At 44.3% G+C, this 18,833-nt stretch overlaps 1 protein-coding gene across 3 annotated transcripts in view; it reads right to left on the bottom strand.

Moving 5' to 3' along the window:
• Positions 1 to 18,833, bottom strand: part of CMKLR2 (chemerin chemokine-like receptor 2) — a 106,406-nt gene that overhangs the window by 7,664 nt on the left and 79,909 nt on the right. The window contains exon 1 of one of the 3 annotated variants that reach the window (XM_069733678.1): positions 4,740 to 4,756. The exons of the other annotated variants lie outside the window; for them this stretch is intronic. The gene's annotated coding sequence lies outside the window, so the exon portion shown is untranslated. Of the gene's footprint in view, positions 1 to 4,739; positions 4,757 to 18,833 lie in introns of those variants that run through there. 3 annotated transcript variants of the gene reach the window in all.

The raw sequence follows: 18,833 nt of genomic DNA on the forward strand, positions 1-18,833 counted from the left end.
TTTATTTCCATTTTCCCATTCGGGTTAGGGCTAGGGTTAGGGCTAGGGTTAGGGTTTGGATTACATTTACGGTTGGGATTAGGGTTGGGATTAGAATTAGGGGTGTGTCAGGGTTAGGTGTGTGGTTAGGGTTACAGTTGGGATTAGGGTTAGGGGTGTGTCTGGGTTAGAGGTGTGGTTAGGGTTACAGTTGGGATTAGGGTTAGGGGTGCGTTTGGATTAGGGTTTCATTTATAATTGGGGGGTTTCCACTGTTTAGGCACATCAGGGGCTCTCCAAACGCGACATGGCGTCCGATCTCAATTCCAGCCAATTCTGCATTGAAAAAGTAAAACAGTGCTCCTTCACTTCCGAGCTCTTCCGTGCGCCCAAACAGGGGTTTACCCCAACATATGGGGTATCATCGTACTCGAGACAAATTGGACAACAACTTTTTGGGTCCAAGTTCTCTTGTTATCCTTGGGAAAATAACAATTTGGGGGGCTAAAAATCATTTTTGTGGGAAAAAAAAAGGATTTTTTATTTTCACGGCTCTGCATTGTAAACTGTAGTGAAACACTTGGGGGTTCAAAGTTTTCACAACACATCTAGATAAGTTCAGTGGGAGGTCTAGTTTCCAATATGAGGTCACTTGTGGGGGGTTTGTACTGTTTGGGTACATCAGGGGCTCTGCAAATGCAACGTGACGCCTGCAGACCAATCCATCTAAGTCTGCATTCCAAATGGCGCTCCTTCCCTTCCGAGCTCTGCCATGCGCCCAAACAGTGGTTCCCCCCCACATATGGGGTATCAGCGTACTCAGGACAAATTGGACAACAACTTTTGGGGTCCAATTTATTCTGTTACCCTTGTAAAAATACAAAGCTGGGGGCTAAAAAATCATTTTTGTGAAAAAAAAAAGAATTTTTATTTTCACGGCTCTGCGTTATAAACTGTAGTGAAACACTTAGGGGTTCAAAGTTCTCACAACACATCTAGATAAGTTCCTTGGGAGGTCTAGTTTCTAATATGGGGTCACTTGTGGGGGGTTTGTACTGTTTGGGTACATCAGGGGCTCTGCAAATGCAACGTGACTCCTGCAGACCAATCCATCTAAGTCTGCATTCCAAATGGTGCTCCTTCCCTTCCGAGCTCTGCCATGCGCCCAAACAGTGGTTCCCCCCCACATATTGAGTATCAGCGTACTCAGGACAAATTGGACAACAACTTTTGGGGTCCAATTTATTCTGTTTCCCTTGTGAAAATACAAAACTGGGGGTTAAAAAATAATTTTTGCGAAAAAAAAAAAAAATTATTTTAACGGCTCTGCGTTATAAACTGTAGTGAAACACTTGGAGGTTCAAAGCTCTCAAAACACATCTAGATAAGTTCCTTAGGGGGTTTAGTTTCCAAAATGGTGTCACTTGTGGGGGGTTTTAATGTTTAGGCACATCAGGGGCTCTCCAAACCAACATGGCGTCCCATCTTAATTCCAGTCAATTTTGCATTGAAAAGTCAAATGGCGCTCCTTCCCTTCCGAGCTCTGCTATGCGCCCAAAAAGTGGTTTACCCCCACATATGGGGTATCGTCGCACTCAGGACAAATTGCACAACAACTTTTGTGGTCTAATTTCTTCTCTTACCCTTGGGAAAATAAAAAATTGGGGGCGAAAAGATCATTTTTGTGAAAAAATAAGATTTTTTATTTTTACGACTCTGCATTATAAACTTCTGTGAAGCACTTGTTGTGTCAAAGTGCTCACCACACATCTAGATAAGTTCCTTAAGGGGTCTACTTTTCAAAATGGTGTCACTTGTGATGGGTTCCAATGTTTAGGCACATGAGGGGCTCTCCAAACGCAACATGGCGTCCCATCTCAATTCCAGTCAATTTTGCATTGAGAAGTCAAATGGCGCTCCTTTCCTTCCGAGCTCTGTCATGCGCCCAAACAGTGGTTTACCCCCACATATGGGGTATCGTCGCACTCAGGACAAATTGCACAACAACTTTTGTGGTCTAATTTCTTCTCTTACCCTTGGGAAAATAAAAAATTGGCGAAAAGATCATTTTTGTGAAAAAATATGATTTTTTATTTTTACGGCTCTGCATTATAAACTTCTGTGAAGCACTTGTTGGGTCAAAGTGCTCACCACACCTCAAGATAAGTTCCTTAAGGGGTCTACTTTCCAAAATGGTGTCACTTGTGGGGATTTCAATGTTTAGGCACATCAGGGGCTCTCCAAACGCAACATGGCATCTCATCTCAATTCCAGTCAATTTTGCATTGAGAAGTAAAATGGCGCTCCTTCCCTTCCGAGCTCTGCCATACGCCCAAACAATGGTTTACACCCATATATGGGGTATCAGCATACTCAGGACAAATTGGACAACAATTTTTGAGGTCCAATTTCTTCTCTTACTCTTGGGAAAATAAAAAATTGGGGGCGAAAAGATCATTTTTGTGAAAAAATATGATTTTTTATTTTTACGGCTCTGCATTATAAACTTCTGTGAAGCAATTGGTGGGTCAAAGTGGTCACCACACATCTAGATAAGTTCCTTAGGGTGTCTACTTTCCAAAATGGTGTCACTTGTGGGGGGTTTCAATGTTTAGGCACATGAGGGGCTCTCCAAACGTAACATGGCGTCCCATCTCAATTCCTGTCAATTTTGCATTGAAAAGTCAAATGGCGCTACTTTCCTTCCGAGCTCTGCCATGCGCCCAAACAGTGGTTTACCCCCACATATGGGGTATCATCGTACTCAGTACAGATTGTACAACAACGTTTGGCATCCATTTTATCCTGTTACCCTTGGTAAAATAAAACAAATTGGAGCTGAAATAAATTTTGTGTGAAAAAAAGTTAAATATTCATTTTTATTTAAACATTCCAAAAATTCCTGTGAAACCCCTGAAGGGTTAATAAACTTCTTGAATGTGGTTTTGAGCACCTTGAGGGGTGCAGTTTTTAGAATGGTGTCACACTTGGGTATTTTCTATCATATAGACCCCTCAAAATGACTTCAAATGAGATGTGGTCCCGAAAAAAAAATGGTGTTGTAAAAATGAGAAATTGCTGGTCAACTTTTAACCCTTATAACTCCCTAACAAAAAAAAATTTTGTTTCCAAAATTGTGCTGATGTAAAGTAGACATGTGGGAAATGTTACTTATTAAGTATTTTGCGTGACATATCTCTGTGATTTAAGGGCATAAAAATTTAAAGTTGGAAAATTGCGAAATTTTCGCCAAATTTCCATTTTTTTCACAAATAAACGCAAGTTATATCGAATAAATGTTACCACTAAAATGAAGTACAATATGTCACGAGAAAACAGTGTCAGAATCGCCAAGATCCGTTGAAGCGTTCCAGAGTTATAACCTCATAAAGGGACAGTGGTCAGAATTGTAAAAATTGGCCCGGTCATTAACGTGCAAACCACCCTCGGGGCTTAAGGGGTTAAAAGTCAGGGGTCTTCTTATATGCCGTGTGTCGTCTTATAGGGCAGGTGTCCAATGTGCATATTGTGGGTTGGAGTGGTCTCGATGACAAAGAGAGGGGGCGTCTCACATGGAAGGTGTAAGTGGAGTATCCCCCATTACTTCATTGTAGCAGCGATGCTCTCTGTGCTGGGGGGGGCGTCGTCGGCAGCAGCTCCTCTATGTGCAGAGTGTGATCTCCGTGCTTGGGGCGGCAGCAGCTCCTTTTTGTGCAGTGTGGGGGCTCTGTGCTTGGGGGTGGCAGCGGCGTATCTCTGTGCAGCATCGGGGCTCCACCGGCATTTCCTCAAAGCCCGGAGGCACCGGCAGCTCCATTGCTGCGGTGCGGTGGCCTCTGGGAAAACGGCCGCTGGGGGCAGCGCATGATCAGATTCAGATCTCGTCTCTCGAGATCTCCGGACGAGATCTGAATCTGAGCATGCGCCGCCCCCAGCGGCCACTTTCCCAGAGGCCACCGCATCGCAGCAATGGAGCTGCTGGTGCCTCCGGGCTTTGAGGAAATGCCGGCGGAGCCTCGATGCTGCACAGATATACACCAACGACGCCCCCCCAGCACAGAGAGCATCGCTGCTTTGCTGCAATGAGTAATGGGGGATACTCCACTTACACCTTCCCAGTGAGACGCCCCCCCTCTCTTCGTCATCGGGACCAACCCCCACCCACCATATGCACCCGCCCTATAAGACGAGACCCGGCGTATAAGACGACCCCCGACTTTTAAGAAGATTTTCAGGGGATAAAAGGTCGTCTTATACGCCGGAAAATACGGTATGTATTTTAGGTGTTGATTATTTGAAAATTACAAAGAGAGTTAAACTTACCTTCCTTAGTCCTCGCGGATACAGTGCAGGCCACTCTAGAGGTCTGCACAGGTCTGGAAGTGACAACACCGCTGCTGCGGCCCGGAGATTGGACGAGCATGACATTGGATGTGTCTCTGATGACCTGACCACTGTAGCCAATCACAGGCTGTAGTAGTAATGTGACTTTTGGATGGAGCAGACGCTGATTCCGGAGCCAGTGCAGATCTCTGCAGCGACCACAGTGGCGCTGGAAGTATTGTTTTAAAACAATCAATTCTTGAAAAAAAATATTTTACTGTTGAAAAATTCCTTTAAGCATTTTAGGGAATCTGGATGACAAACTCCGTGGCTGACTTACCCAAAATGTCTATTATTTTGGTTGTTACACAGCTTTCTAATGAACTTGTGTAGCAAAACAGTGGTAGTATATATTGTGAATAAAGCAAGAAACTTACCATAACACAGTTGTCCCTAGACACTGAGCAGGGTGTAGCCAGTGAGAAAATATAAAGCTGTGGAGCCTCCCTTCTGCCTAATTACATGGAAAACATACTTAGCACAACACCCAAACACTGATAGACTGGAAAATTATAGTTTTATAACAGGAGCAATAATCTGATTTTTTACAGCAAATCTCAAGATTTACTTGGATTTGTAATGTGCAAATTCATGTTATATTTAAGATTTACTATATTTATTTTGGATACACAACCTTTATTTTATTCCAAAAGTAGCTTATGTATACAAATAGAAGAAAACCAAATATTACTGATAGATGGAATAATTTTATGTGTGACTCAAGCTAAGTAAAACTTTGCCAAGTAAAGTATGCCATTCCTCTATTTCTAGCCTTGAATTCAAAATCTGGAACAGTGAATCCCTTCATAGACTTACAGAGTAGTGTTCATATTCGACTGGAGTTACTAAACAGAGGTACAGTATGTGTAAGGAGAACAAGGTAATGGAAATAAACAGCGATGCACTAAGCTTGCGACATCTCATCGTACTTAAGCCCCCAATGCACCTTAGATGGCTGTCATTCCGTAGGCCATCTTACCCATACACAAGAGCTCATGGCTCAGCCGATCGCTCCTGTGTGAGAGCCGCTACTAGACACCTCTGGCGGCGACAAGAAGAACAAAAGGATCAACTGTCTAAAATCAGAGATGCTAGATCCTTAACTCCCCTAACAACCATCTGTTTGAGGGACCCATACACATTAAACTGTCGGTTGAACTCATCGTTATCGGTGGGTTTCGCCCAACATTACGCTTTAGTCTCATGACTGTTGACCCCCATTTATTTCACTAGAAGGTATCTTTGTAAGAGGACTGTCAGCTCGCTTACATGTCTGTTTGAGTAACTACTTGTCTTCCTCAAATGAGTATGTGTTCTTAGAACCCTGCACTATGCCAGGTCTCTGTTAGTCCTCCTAGAAATGTGTGTATGAGTGTTACCCAATAGTGGTATGCTCGTACTCTGTCATATATGATGCTCTCCAATCAGAGTGTTCAAGGAGAGCCTGGAGGGTATAACTAAGTGAACACCTGGTTCTTCACGAGAGTGCCTGATAGTGTGCTTAGACTTGATGCCAGGTGTTACTCCAGGACAGGTCCCAGAGCCGTAGCAGCTTACCCCCAAAAGGGCAGGAAGCAGGAATGGTCAGGGACTGGAAGAGAGAATGTGAGATATGTAAACATTAGAGGTACAAGAACATAGACATACAGAGTTTTTCAGGAACAAGGGATGGCCTCAGGTACAGGATGACAGGTGCAGGTTCAGACTGGTGAGGGTAAGGGTATTGGGGTGTCCAAAGCGGATTAGGTTCAGGACTTGGTAGATGCAGGATGGACTTGGAAGCAGGAAACAGCAGAACAGGCAGGAACCAGTTCAGACAAGGTAGGCAGGATCAAGTATGGACAGGATCAGATTCAGAGAAAACAGGTACCTACAACTTGGAAACAGGAAACACACAGGATACTGAAGTTGCTAAGGCACCTCCCCTTTGGGAAAGGTGCCATAAATACCTAATGTCTTTCAGCCATTGGCTAGGGACATTTTCCGAAGCGCGCAGCCCCTTTGAAGAGCAGGGAGGGTGCTCTCAAAGCATTCTCCCAGGAGACCTGTGTGCCGTGCGCAGGCTGTGGGAGGAGAGAAACGCCGGCAGAGTGTGGAAGAGTAAGTGAACACGCCAGGGTCCATGCAGGGGGGAGGAAGGGGACATGCCAGGGGCACCGGTACTGTTGTAACACAGAGCTAACACTGCCAGACTCTAGATCAAAACTTACTTCCAAGCATTTGAGCTCAGGTAAAACTTCACAAAATTATGAAAATGTAAAAATCTTTATTTCATAGGAAAAGGTGTGCTAAAATAGATTAAAAATGATCACATCATAGAGACTACAGAGAGGTATCATCAGATGGATAATACCGATGATGATCTACTAATGCCGCCCTTCATTCTCTATCATGTGATCAAGGGTTTTTTGTATTTTAATTATGTATGCACACATTCTTTAGGTATAGATTTTGATATATTTTTCTTATTAGTTGGAATCGATTTATTGGTTTTAGGGTTTGACTCAGTAGTGTTGGCACTATTTTAAGTAAAATCGAACAAAGTCCAGCTCACCATGATCGACATCCTTGGAAACTCGGAGCACGGAACCGCTGTGTCAAGGCGTGGAGAAGTCAGGGAAGAAATGAGGAATCCAGCTCAACGAGATAGTGAAAAAACTCTTTTCTTTATTCACTTGAAAAATGTGTTCGGTAGAGGATAAAAACATCAGCCATTACAAAGAATAAAATGCGATATCAACGCGTTTCTGGTGATCAAACACCCTTATCATGACTAAGGGTTTTTGATATCTCTCGTTGAGCTGGATTCCTCATTTCTTCCCTGACCATTTTAAGTGCCATGTGTTTTAGATGGGGCATAACTGCAAGTTTACTGCATCTCTTAAGAAATCTAAAAACTTTGCATGGCTTTTATGATTCTGCCAATTTTGGTGGACTGCCAAATTCTGTAGAGAAACATCTCTTTTGACATGGGAAAGGTGACACCCAGTTTCTAGGAGCAGTAACCGAGGAATGGTACAATGCAGAGTTTTATTAAAATGTTCACATAATTGTATCTTTAATCAAACTCTCATATCCTGCAATGCAATTTTATTCAGGCTTCTCTCTATCCAGATCCTGCAATGCAAAGATACCCTGATTCCTCTCTGACTTCCTTTGGATCTTCATAGCCCTTTGGCATCTGCAATGATCTGTGCATCTGTCAGAAGTGGAAATACTTGCTCTGCTAGATATGTACAACTGAGGGTAGATTTCGTTATAAAGACGACTAGATGATTCATGACACTAACAATGTGCTTATGGCTTCAATAACCATCATAGGTCAAGAAAGGAAATGAAGTAATAGAGGAAAGAGGGTAAAAGATTGGCCTGTTTCCAGAAATGAACTAACTCTTCACGTCTTTAATGCAGATTCGCTTTAAATATGACACATTACATAACAAGTATTTAACAAGAGTATTGTATGCATATTCTTTTTTTATTAACTCTTATTTATTGGATGTTAGTTATTTTGTTTAATTGACCTGTAACATCTTTGCCAATTTCTGCCTATTTGTGCCTCTGTTTTCGCTTTGGCCACTGGGCAGCGACATCTTTATTGCTTGCTACCCGTGACAGCGGCAGTCCTATTATGTACCTGGGACTTTTGGTACTGCTTCATAAGGGCGCTATGGGGTTAATTTTGGTCTAGGTTTTTATTACTCCTTCCTGAGAGCCCTTGGTGGGGCAGTCAGCTATTTAAACCCCTGAAGTTCTGAATCCCATTGCCAGTTAATAGCATTGCTGTCCCAGAATATACCTTTTTGCTGAGCTCCCGTTTCTCTGTTCTGTTCTGATTATTGTCAATTTTTTATCTCGGCTTGACTTTTGACTTCCCGCTTGCTTTACAAGTGTGTCCCTGACATGTCCTCTTGGCTTTGACCCTGCTCGGTAACCCTTTCAGCCTATGGTTCATTTCTGCGGACTAATCCATTGGACCACTTTGTAAGACTAGATCCCTGTACAGTGGTTAATGAGTGAAGGTTGGGGTTCCTTTGATAGGTAGATGGAGTGGTTTGTGCCAAGTCTTTTCGTGGTAACCTTTTTGATCCTGTGTCTTCTGACAGATGTGACTTGACGAGTCTGTTTTATATTCTGTACAGGGATGGATATGTCAAACCTATTACTTTTCTCTATTTTGCAATTACTAGAACCTCTATACACAAAACATTCTAATATACAGTGCCTTGCTAAAGTATTCGGCCCCCTGGAACTTTTCAACCTTTTCCCAGATATCATGCTTCAAACATAAAGATACCAAATGTACATTTTTGGTGAAAAATCAACAACAAGTGGAACACAATTGTGAAGTTGAACAAAATTTATTGCTTATTTTACATTTTTGTGGAAATTCAAAAGCTGAAAAGTGGGGCGTGCAATATTATTCGGCCCCTTTAACTTAAAACTTTGTTGCGCCACCTTTTGCTGCGATTACAGCGGCAAGCCGCTTGGGGTATGTCTCTATCAGTTTTGTACATCGAGAGACTGAAATTCTTGCCCATTCTTCCTTGGCAAACAGCTCGAGCTCAGTGAAGTTTGATGGAGATCATTTGTGAACAGCAGTTTTCAGCTCTTTCCACAGATTTTCGATTGGATTGAGGTCTGGACTTTGACTTGGCCATTCTAACACCTGAATTCTTGCCCATTCTTATCTCAATAGAGCCATCAACTTAAAATAGTAATGCATTGACTGAGAAAGAATAGACAAATTGGTTCATGTGTTTTGCCTGCATGAATGAGATGTACAGTTGGCACCCTTTAAATTGTTCCAGAAAATGAAATATTTATCCCAGAAAATTATAGCAATTACACATGTTTTGTTATACACATATACAGTATATATCCTTTATCTGTAATGGAGCAACACAAAAAAATAGAGGTAAAAAAAGGAAAATTGGACATAATTTCACACAAAACCGCAAGAAATGGCTAGACAAAATTGTTGGCACATTTTCAAAATTGTGAATGAACAACTTTGTTTCAAGCGTGTAATGCTCATTAAACTCAGCTCTGGCAAGTAACAGGTGTAGCCAATATGAAAATCACACCTGATAAAAAGGGGAGAAGTTGACTCGATCTTTGCATTGTGGGTCTGCGTGTGCCACACTAAGCATGGAGAACAGAAAGAGGAGAAGAGAACTGTCTGAGGACTTGACAACCAAAATTGTTGAACAATATCAGCAATCTCAAGGTTACAAATCCATCTCCCGAGATATTTATGTTCAGTGGCGTAACTACCGCGGTCGCAGCGGTCGCCAGTGTGACCGGGCCTGGCAGGTCAGGGGCCCGGGCCCGGCAGGCAGGCTCGGACTGGCAGTGCCTCCCCCCGCTCCAGGGCCTCCCCCCCCGCCGCTGCCTTGAATACTCACCCTGCTCCAGCGATGGTCTCGGCGTCTGCACTGCAGCTCGTTCCTGCTTGAGCGGTCACGTGACACCGCTCATTAAGATCATGAATATGCGCATATTCATGATCTTAATGAATGGTGTCACATGACCGCTAAAGCAGGAAGAAGGTGCTGCGCCGGCGCCGCCGCCTGGAGTCGGGACAGAGCGCGAGGGATGTCGGCACGGCCGTGCAGTGGGACAGGTGAGTATGAGGGCCGGGGGGACGGGGGATGAAGGAGGACATAAGCCGGCGCGCCGAGCAGGAGCGGAGAGATAAGCCTGCATACAGGGGGGAATATAAGCCATGCAGGGGGGAATATAAGCCATGCAGGGGGGGATATGAGCCATGCAGGGGGGAATATGAGCCATGCAGGGGGGGATTTGAGCCATGCAGGGGGGAATATAAGCCATGCAGGGGGGAATATAAGCCATGCAGGGGGGAATATGAGCCATGCAGGGGGGAATATGAGCCATGCAGGGGGGAATATAAGCCATGCAGGGGGGAATATAAGCCATGCATACAGGGGGGGGAATATGAGCCATGCAGGGGGGAATATAAGCCATGCAGGGGGGAATATAAGCCATGCATACAGGGGGGGGAATATGAGCCATGCATACAGGGGGGGAATATGAGCCATGCATACATGGGGAGATATGAGTCATGCATGCAAGAGGGGTAATATGAGCTATGTATATGGGATAGGAGGGAGATGAGCCATGCATACAGGAGGGGGGTCATTATACAGTATTGAGCATCATGTGTGGCCGTTATACAGTATGGAGCATCATTTGTGGTCATTATACAGTATTGAGCATTATGTGGGATCATTATACAGTATGGAAAACTGTGTGGCCGTTATACACTATGGAGCACTATGTGTGGGTGGTCATTATACAGTATGGAGCACTGTCTGGCCATTATACAGTATGGAGCAATGTGTGGCCATTATACACTATGGAGCATCATGTGTGGCCATTATACACTATGGAGCATCATGTGTGGCCATTATACAGTATGCAGCATCATGTGTGGCCATTATACAGTATGCAGCATCATGTGTGGCCATTATACAGTATGCAGCATCATGTGTGGCCATTATACAGTATGGAGCATCATGTTTGGTGGCCGTTATACAGTATTGAGCATCATGTGTGGCCATTATTCTATGGGGGTTACATTGAGTTGTATGGCAGGGCTGCAGGGGGGGGCCCCATTTGGAAGTTCGCACCGGGGCCCCTAACTTTGTAGTTACGCCACTGTTTATGTTCCATTCTCCACGTGCACAACATAGTCAAGTTCACATCCCATGGCCCTGTAGCTAATCTCCATGGATGTGGACGGCAGAGAAAAATTGATGAAAAGTTGCAATGCAGAATTGTCCGGATGGTGGATAAGCTGCTCTAACCAAGTTCCAAAGAAAAAAACACAAAAATTGAGCTTGGATTAAGTTGGTACACATGCAGCACATTGGCCATAAAGCATATAAAACCTACAAGAAACAAAATGAACAAAAAACCCTGCTGTAACTAAAGTAAAAAGCAGGCATTACAACGTTTCTCCTCTCTCAAACGTAATCTGCAAAAGAAACCAGAGATGAAAGATCACTTTTTCTCCTTCATGTCAAAGATTTTTGAAAACTGTCACGCAGAACTAGCTCCCACTCTCAAAGACTCTGAAGAATGCTGGTTCCTACCCATGTTCGGAGTATACCACCATAAGAAACCAGGCCAGATCAGAGTCGTGTTTGATTCCAGTGCTAAATTTAATGATGTCTCCCTGAATGACGTTCTGCTGACAGGACCAGACCTCAATAACAAACTACTGGGTGTACTTATGCGCTTCCGTAAGGATTCCATTGCCTTCATCGCTGACATCCAGCAAATGTTCCATTGTTTCCTTGTGAGAGAGAGAGACAGGAACTTCCTAAGATTCTTCTGGTACAGAGACAATGATCCTACTAAAGAAGTCACAGAGTATCGCATGAAAGTGCACATCTTTGGCAACAGTCCTTCACCTGCAGTCGCCATTTACGGACTCAAAAGGTCGGCTCAGGAAGGAGAAGCAGAATACGGAGCAGATGTCAGACAATTCATAGAAAAGGACTTTTATGTCGACAACTGTCTAAAAGCCATGCCTTCAAATGAGTTGCAAAATACTCCGGTCACATGGAAGCGCACAGGACACAGATGAAAGGATTAAAAGTTTCTTTGTTTATTGAAATCCACAACGCGTTTCGACGGAACAGCTCCGTCTTCATCAGGTGGCTGTTCCGTCGAAACGCGTTGTGGATTTCAATAAACGAAGAAACTTTTAATCCTTTCATCTGTGTCCTGTGCGCTTCCATGTGACCGGAGTATTTTGCAACTTACAGTTTATTCCTCTCCTGAGGCACCCGGCAGGAGCTGCATCGGACCTTTCTCAATCAACATCTCCCCTGACCGCCAGCCTGGCGCTCCGTTAGCCTGTCCTTTCTGTAGCTATATGCCTTCAAATGAGACTGCCATCAGTCTTCTCAGGAGAGCTCAGGACATGCTTGCCTGCTCGAACCTTAGGCTTCATAAAATAGCCTCAAACAGCCAAGAACTCATGCAAGCGTTCCCATCTCAGGACCTATGTAATGGTCTCAGAGACCTGGACCTGGGGTCAGACCCCGCACCAATGCAACGCAGCCTCGGGCTTCTCTGGAATCTACAATCAGACACTTTCACCTTTCAGGTCAGCCAGGAAGAAAGGCCTTTCACACGTAGAGGCGTCCTGTCTACCATCAACAGTCTGTACGACCCCTTAGGTTTCGCAGCTCCTGTTACTATACAAGGCAAGGCCCTACTAAGAGACTTAACTAGGGAAACATCTGACTGGGATGTACCTCTGCCACCTGATAAGAGGATCCAGTGGGAAGAGTGGAAGAACTCGTTAGCGGCACTCTCCAACTTGCATATGCCAAGACCATACACCCATGTGCCATCTACTGAGATACAGAGCCAAAGACTGTACGTATTTGCAGATGCTTCTGTCAAAGCAATTGCCGCTGTTGCCTACCTCAAAACTGTAGACTCCAAATGTCAGTGCCACATTGGTTTTGTCATGGGAAAGGCCAAACTCGCACCACAACCAAAGCACACTATACCCAGGTTAGAGCTTTGTGCCGCAGTCTTAGCCGTTGAGTTAGCGGAGTTCATCGCATCCGAAATGGATATCGACCTGACACAGGCCAAGTTCTTCTCAGACAGCAAAGTAGTCCTGGGATATATCCACAACGAAACCAGGCGATTCTACGTTTATGTCAATAACAGAGTGCTACGAATCAGGAGATCAGTTCACCCACAGCAGTGGCATTACATACCCACAGACCAGAATCCCGCAGATCATGCAACTAGAGCAGTTGACGCAAGTCGACTAGGAAGCACAACGTGGCTCTCTGGACCAAAACTATTGTACATTGAGGAATGTTTTCCAGACACCTTCGAACTTGTAGGAGAGGACTCAGATGCTGAAATCCGCCCTCAGGTGTCTACACTACATACAATGACCTCTGTTATCCAGCTTGGATCTTGCAGGTTCGACAGATTCTCAAGTTGGAAGTCACTTACTCGAGCCATTACCTGCCTGACACATATAGCTCGCTCATTCATGGCTACCAGAACTCGTGACATGGAAAAATGTAAAGGAGCAGCGAGGCTTACCCACGAAAGCCTAATCACCTTAATGGCTGAAGCTGCAGCTATAATCAATGGAAGACCCCTGGTTCCAGTTCCTAACGACCCTGAGGAACCTTTGTTATTGACTCCAGCTACTCTACTTACCCAGAAAACAGGACTGTCCAGTGCCCCTCCAGGAGGATTTGATGCGAAGGACCTCTACAAGCGCCAATGGAGACAGGTACAAAGTCTTGCAAATACTTTCTGGGACAGGTGGCGCAAACAATATTTGTCTACCCTGCAGCCACGTACAAAGTGGCAATCTACTAAACCTAATCTGAACATAGGTGACCTTGTTCTTGTGAAAGACTGTCAGATTCACCGGAACCAGTGGCCACTTGGTCTAGTTACCGCAACGTTCCCGAGCAAGGACGGCAACGTCCGCAAAGTTGAGCTAAGGATGACCAAAGGGAATGAACCTAAGACATTTTCCAGACCGGTATCTGAACTGGTCCTATTGTTGCCTTCGGAAGAAAGGAGTAGTGACATCCGTTGATGCCAGACGGGGAGTGTTCTGTCTCCGCCATCTAATATTGTTACCCTGATTATCTGTTTGCGTAATTGCAGGTTTCTCAGTATGGATGTTCATATCTTTATTTGTTTTTAGTGCTTTGGCTCCCTCTAGCGGTCAGAGTTATGTTGGCAGTTCAATCTTGTTTTTGTATTATCCATGTCTGATTCTCCTCCTCCTTTGTAATGCATTATGGTAGCTCAGCCTCCATTTCCCTCCATTTTTCCTTTCACTTTCTTCGGTTTGCCTTCAAGGAAAGACGCTTCACTTCATCCCCCTTGCGATTGCATTGCCGGTATGTCTTTATGCTTCCTATAGATATTTCTGCTCTATATTAGCTTAGTTTAACCAGTTGTACTCCTAGTTTAGTCACTAGCTTTCTAAATGTTATGCATAATGTATATCATGTGTATTATGTATCTGTTCTATGCCATGCACTGATTCTATATATATCATTGTTCACAGTTTCACCGCATCAATATACCACTACGTTTAATAAAGCAGACTCAACCACAGTCTCCTTATTGGACACCGGTATAGCGGTTTAGCTGACTGTATAGCTACGTAGGAGCCTGCCTCAGCTAGTGAGGACAGAACAAATACTTTCAAGTAACTTTTTAGAATACCTTGAACTGTGTGTACATGAAGTACATGTACCCCATTTCTAACTATTATATGACTTTTATCCTGCATTTTCACCAGTTTGCCTTTTGTGGACTCTATCTCTAATTCAAATCCATTCTAACCTGGTAGGAGTAGACGAGCTGCTGTGATCTCTACAATACACAGCACAGTACACAGAGATGATTCTTGCTCTTCATTCATTCTTTAGCACACTGAGAAAAACAGCAGAAATACGTAATAAATAAAATAGCAATGCTGAGCTGTCTGATGTGAGACAAAAGACTTGTTGGAAAGCTCAGCACCATGGTTTTCTTTCACACTCTGCCTGAATTGTCCCCCTGCTCCTCTCTTCTCCTCTTTCGCCTCCTCCTCTCTTCATAGAGTATAGTGGGCTGGTCATATGGCACCACAGCGAGCCCGCAGTCCATCTTGTATGACCAAGATAGAGTTGGGTTGTTTCCTCAGAGTGGATAGCAAGTTCAAAAGGCAGAGGAAAAAATGTCTGATAAGTGGGGATGGAGCAGATTTCTCCATTAAGATATGTTACAAAGTTTCTGATATCTGCCTGTAGTATTGAGTTTTGCAAAGTGTTTTGGAAGTACAGTTCCATTTTAAGTTATTAATGATATTTATATTGTAAGATAAGTCAAAAATTGTCCGCTCTCTGGCTATAAAACTTTCAGAAAAGACAAATACATCATTTTTCAACAGAATCTCCCTGATTTTCAATACGCTTTGTCCGTATGTCAACAAGCTTTAGTATTCCCTCATTAAAAAATATTTTCGGCTGAGCTGCCAGCCAGAAATGCACCGGAGTCTTCAGCTCTTCATCAGACATGAATTTTCATTCTCGCAGAGCTTCTGTCAGGGGATCATAAAGCTGCTCACCTTATGAGGAAATATCAGGAATATAGTGAAGATGCTTTAACAGTTTTGTCATCATTTGTAGACATGGATGGGCGTCCAGCTCCTTCTGCATTGCTAACACTTAGGAGACCTTTCTTGACCTTCTCTGTCCATACACACTTCTTTGCCACACTTTCTCTTTTTGTATACTGTGCACAAAGTTTGTGATAAACATTGGTACTAGATATATCCTCAATCACAAGTCATCACTGCGCGTTGCTCTTTTGTGCAAATCCCAAGAGGCGCAGCCATTATTTCTTGCACTGCAGTCACGCATGACGTAACACACCTTGAAGGGGTACTGGCCTGTGTGGTCATTCATATTGCACTTTAATGAAGCGAGTGCTGGTGGGCATTGGGGCTAATTCACACTGAACTTTATCTTGAAGCAGTGTCATGGTACACCCCCCTGCATATTAATTGTTTCGTATCTTATTATTCAGTCTGGTGAGAGAATCATTGATGGGTCTATGTATGCAGGGGTGGATTAAGGGTAGCCAGGGCCCCGGGCTGTTCAGACACTGTGGACCCCCCCTTCCCCGGTCATGTGACGGGGGTCATGTGACGGGGGTCATGATGTACCTGAACCAGATTATTCCAGAAAAATGGCTGGGCCCTACTCTACTGTAACCTATTAAATATTTGTTAAAATATGCAATACAATTTAGGTATATTTTGATTTATTTTTCAATTTTTAAAATGACCAATAATATCACCTACAAAGAACAAATACCACCGCACCGCACCATGACCAGACACCATATTACCACCACAGTGATCAAATAATATCACATACAAGGAACAAATACCACCACACCATGTCAAGACCACATATTACCACCACTTGGTCACCAAATAGCACATTCAAGGGACAAATACTGCAACACCATTTACAGACCACATATTACCACCACATAGTGACTGAATACTACAATACTGATCAGTAATTAAAAAAACCCACAATACTAACACCATAAGTGCCAGTATTCACAGGAGATCTGTACTTAGTATGCAGTGTCTGTGTAGAGGTAATCCAGAGATCACTGGTGGTATTATACGCAGGAGCTCTGGATATAATGTATAGGTAATACAGTGATCACTGGTGACATTGTGCACAGGACCTCTGTATATAGTATATACACTGGCCGGTAGGGGCCCGGTGAGCAAACAAGACAGGGCCCGATGCGGGCCCCCTCTGCCCACCGGGTCCATACGCCAGTCAGGGCAGTAATGCCCTGATGGCGGCGGGCAATCTGAGCGGTAGCCCAGGGCCCCCACACACCACTGGGCCCTGGGCTGCCGCCTAGATTGACCCAATTATAATCCGCCCCTGGTTAGGAGCACAGCGTACAGACACTCAGATTGGAGCACAGCGGATCGGAGCACAGCGGTTAGGAGCACAGAGCACAGACACTCAGATTGGAGCACAATGCACTGACACTCGGATCCCACTCGCAGCAGAGATAGAGCCGAGTGTCATTAGCGTATCGCGTCTGATGCTCTTGTATCAGATGCCATACACTAGTGGGACCCTGGCCTAAAAGCCACTTCAGGGTCACGCTGAGCACAGTGTCACCCCAAGTGTCTGAACAGTGGTGACATCACACAGAAGAGGAGCAGAATGCGCTGGACACCGGAGAGCGCGGCTGCAGGTGAGTTAATTAGTACACTCTCACTATATTACATGCACATATACACACATTTAATACATTTGCATACATTATTTAAAAAATATAGATAGGAGAGCACCCACCTGTCACATCAGCTGCATTGGGTATCTGTTCCATGTGTACAATGATATGTAGAAGGGACTACTGTGACTATAAGGTGAGAGCAGGGAAGGATTTTACAGTCTAGAGCATTGATGGCGAGCCATTTAGAGACCGAGTTCACAAACTGCAATCCAAAATTCACTTAGGCTGGTTTCACATTTGCATTGGGCAGAGCTGCGGAGGGCTGTGTACTTCCTCTGCTAAGCCCTGCCCACTTTGGCACCTCTCCCATTCAGCTCCGCCTACATCTGCATGCGTCCTGCGTACCTATCTTTAACATTGGGTATGCAGGCCATGCGGATGTATGGGGAAGCGTATGCAGCAGTTAGTACAGAACGCCACTTGCACATGAGTGATGACGTCATCAGGGTGGATGGGGTTAGTGCCCAATGTGCTCCCATCCTCCCGGAAGAGGAGCGGCTACCAGAGAGCCCATAGCGATCTCTGTGCTGGCAGCTCTTTGTGTGCTGGTAGTTTCTGTGCAAAGGCTGAGGTAGCGATCCTGCTGCTGAGTTGTTGCCCTCCTACGACCCCTCCATGTCTCCTGGTGTACTGGCCTGTCTCCTGGTGGCGAATCCAGCCTCTGGACACTACACTGACAGACACAGCAAACCTTCTTGCCACAGCTCACATTGATGTGCCATCCTGGATGAGCTGCACTACCTGAGCCACTTGTGTGAGAGTCTGTCTCATGCTACCACGAGTGTAAAAGCACAACCATCATTTAAAAGTGATCAAAACATCAGCCAAAAAGCATTGGTACAGAGATGTGGTCTGTTGTCCCCACCTGCAGAACCACTCCTTTATTGAGTGTGTCTTAATAATTGCCAATAATTTCCATCTGTTGTCTATTCTATTTGCATGTGAAATTGATTGTCAAACAGTGTTGCTTCCTAAGTGGACAGTTTGATTTCACAGAAGTTTCATTTACTTGGAGTTATGTTCTGTTAAGTGTTCCCTTTATTTTTTTGAGCAGTGTATATTTATATATATATATATATATATATATATATATAGATAGATAGATAGATAGATAGATAGATACACACATATATATATCTAGCATATAACGGGAGATGCGTACTAATGTCGCAAGCCTCCAGCGCCTGCACACTGTGTCGCTGGAGTCAGACCATGTGCATACCGCACTACGATGCCATTTTTTTTTAGAGTAAGGGGCAGTGCTGTCTGATGTGATCAGGGCCTTCTCCACGATGTCGGCCCTGTGGTAGCGGCTTCACCGGTGGTGATTAGGAGACCGGTGTGTGCTGCACTGCCGGTGAGACACCAGGACTGTGTGTACAGCAAGTCCCAGCCGCCAGTCACCTTTCAGACCAGACTTTTTAAATCCATTTTAAAATTATAATGGTCGGTGCTCCTCATGTTGAGTGAGCAAGGGGAAACAAGCAACGCTTTTCAATCGCAATGGGGATATTTATCAAAGCTGCATCCCATGAACTAGAATGGACATTTAAGATATGCACCCACCAATCCTAAAATCACATTGTAATTAAAATGCAATAACGGGCAATCAA

The sequence above is a fragment of the Ranitomeya imitator genome, chromosome 7 (assembly GCF_032444005.1).
Source record: "Ranitomeya imitator isolate aRanImi1 chromosome 7, aRanImi1.pri, whole genome shotgun sequence".
NCBI classification, from domain to species: Eukaryota; Metazoa; Chordata; class Amphibia; order Anura; family Dendrobatidae; genus Ranitomeya; species Ranitomeya imitator.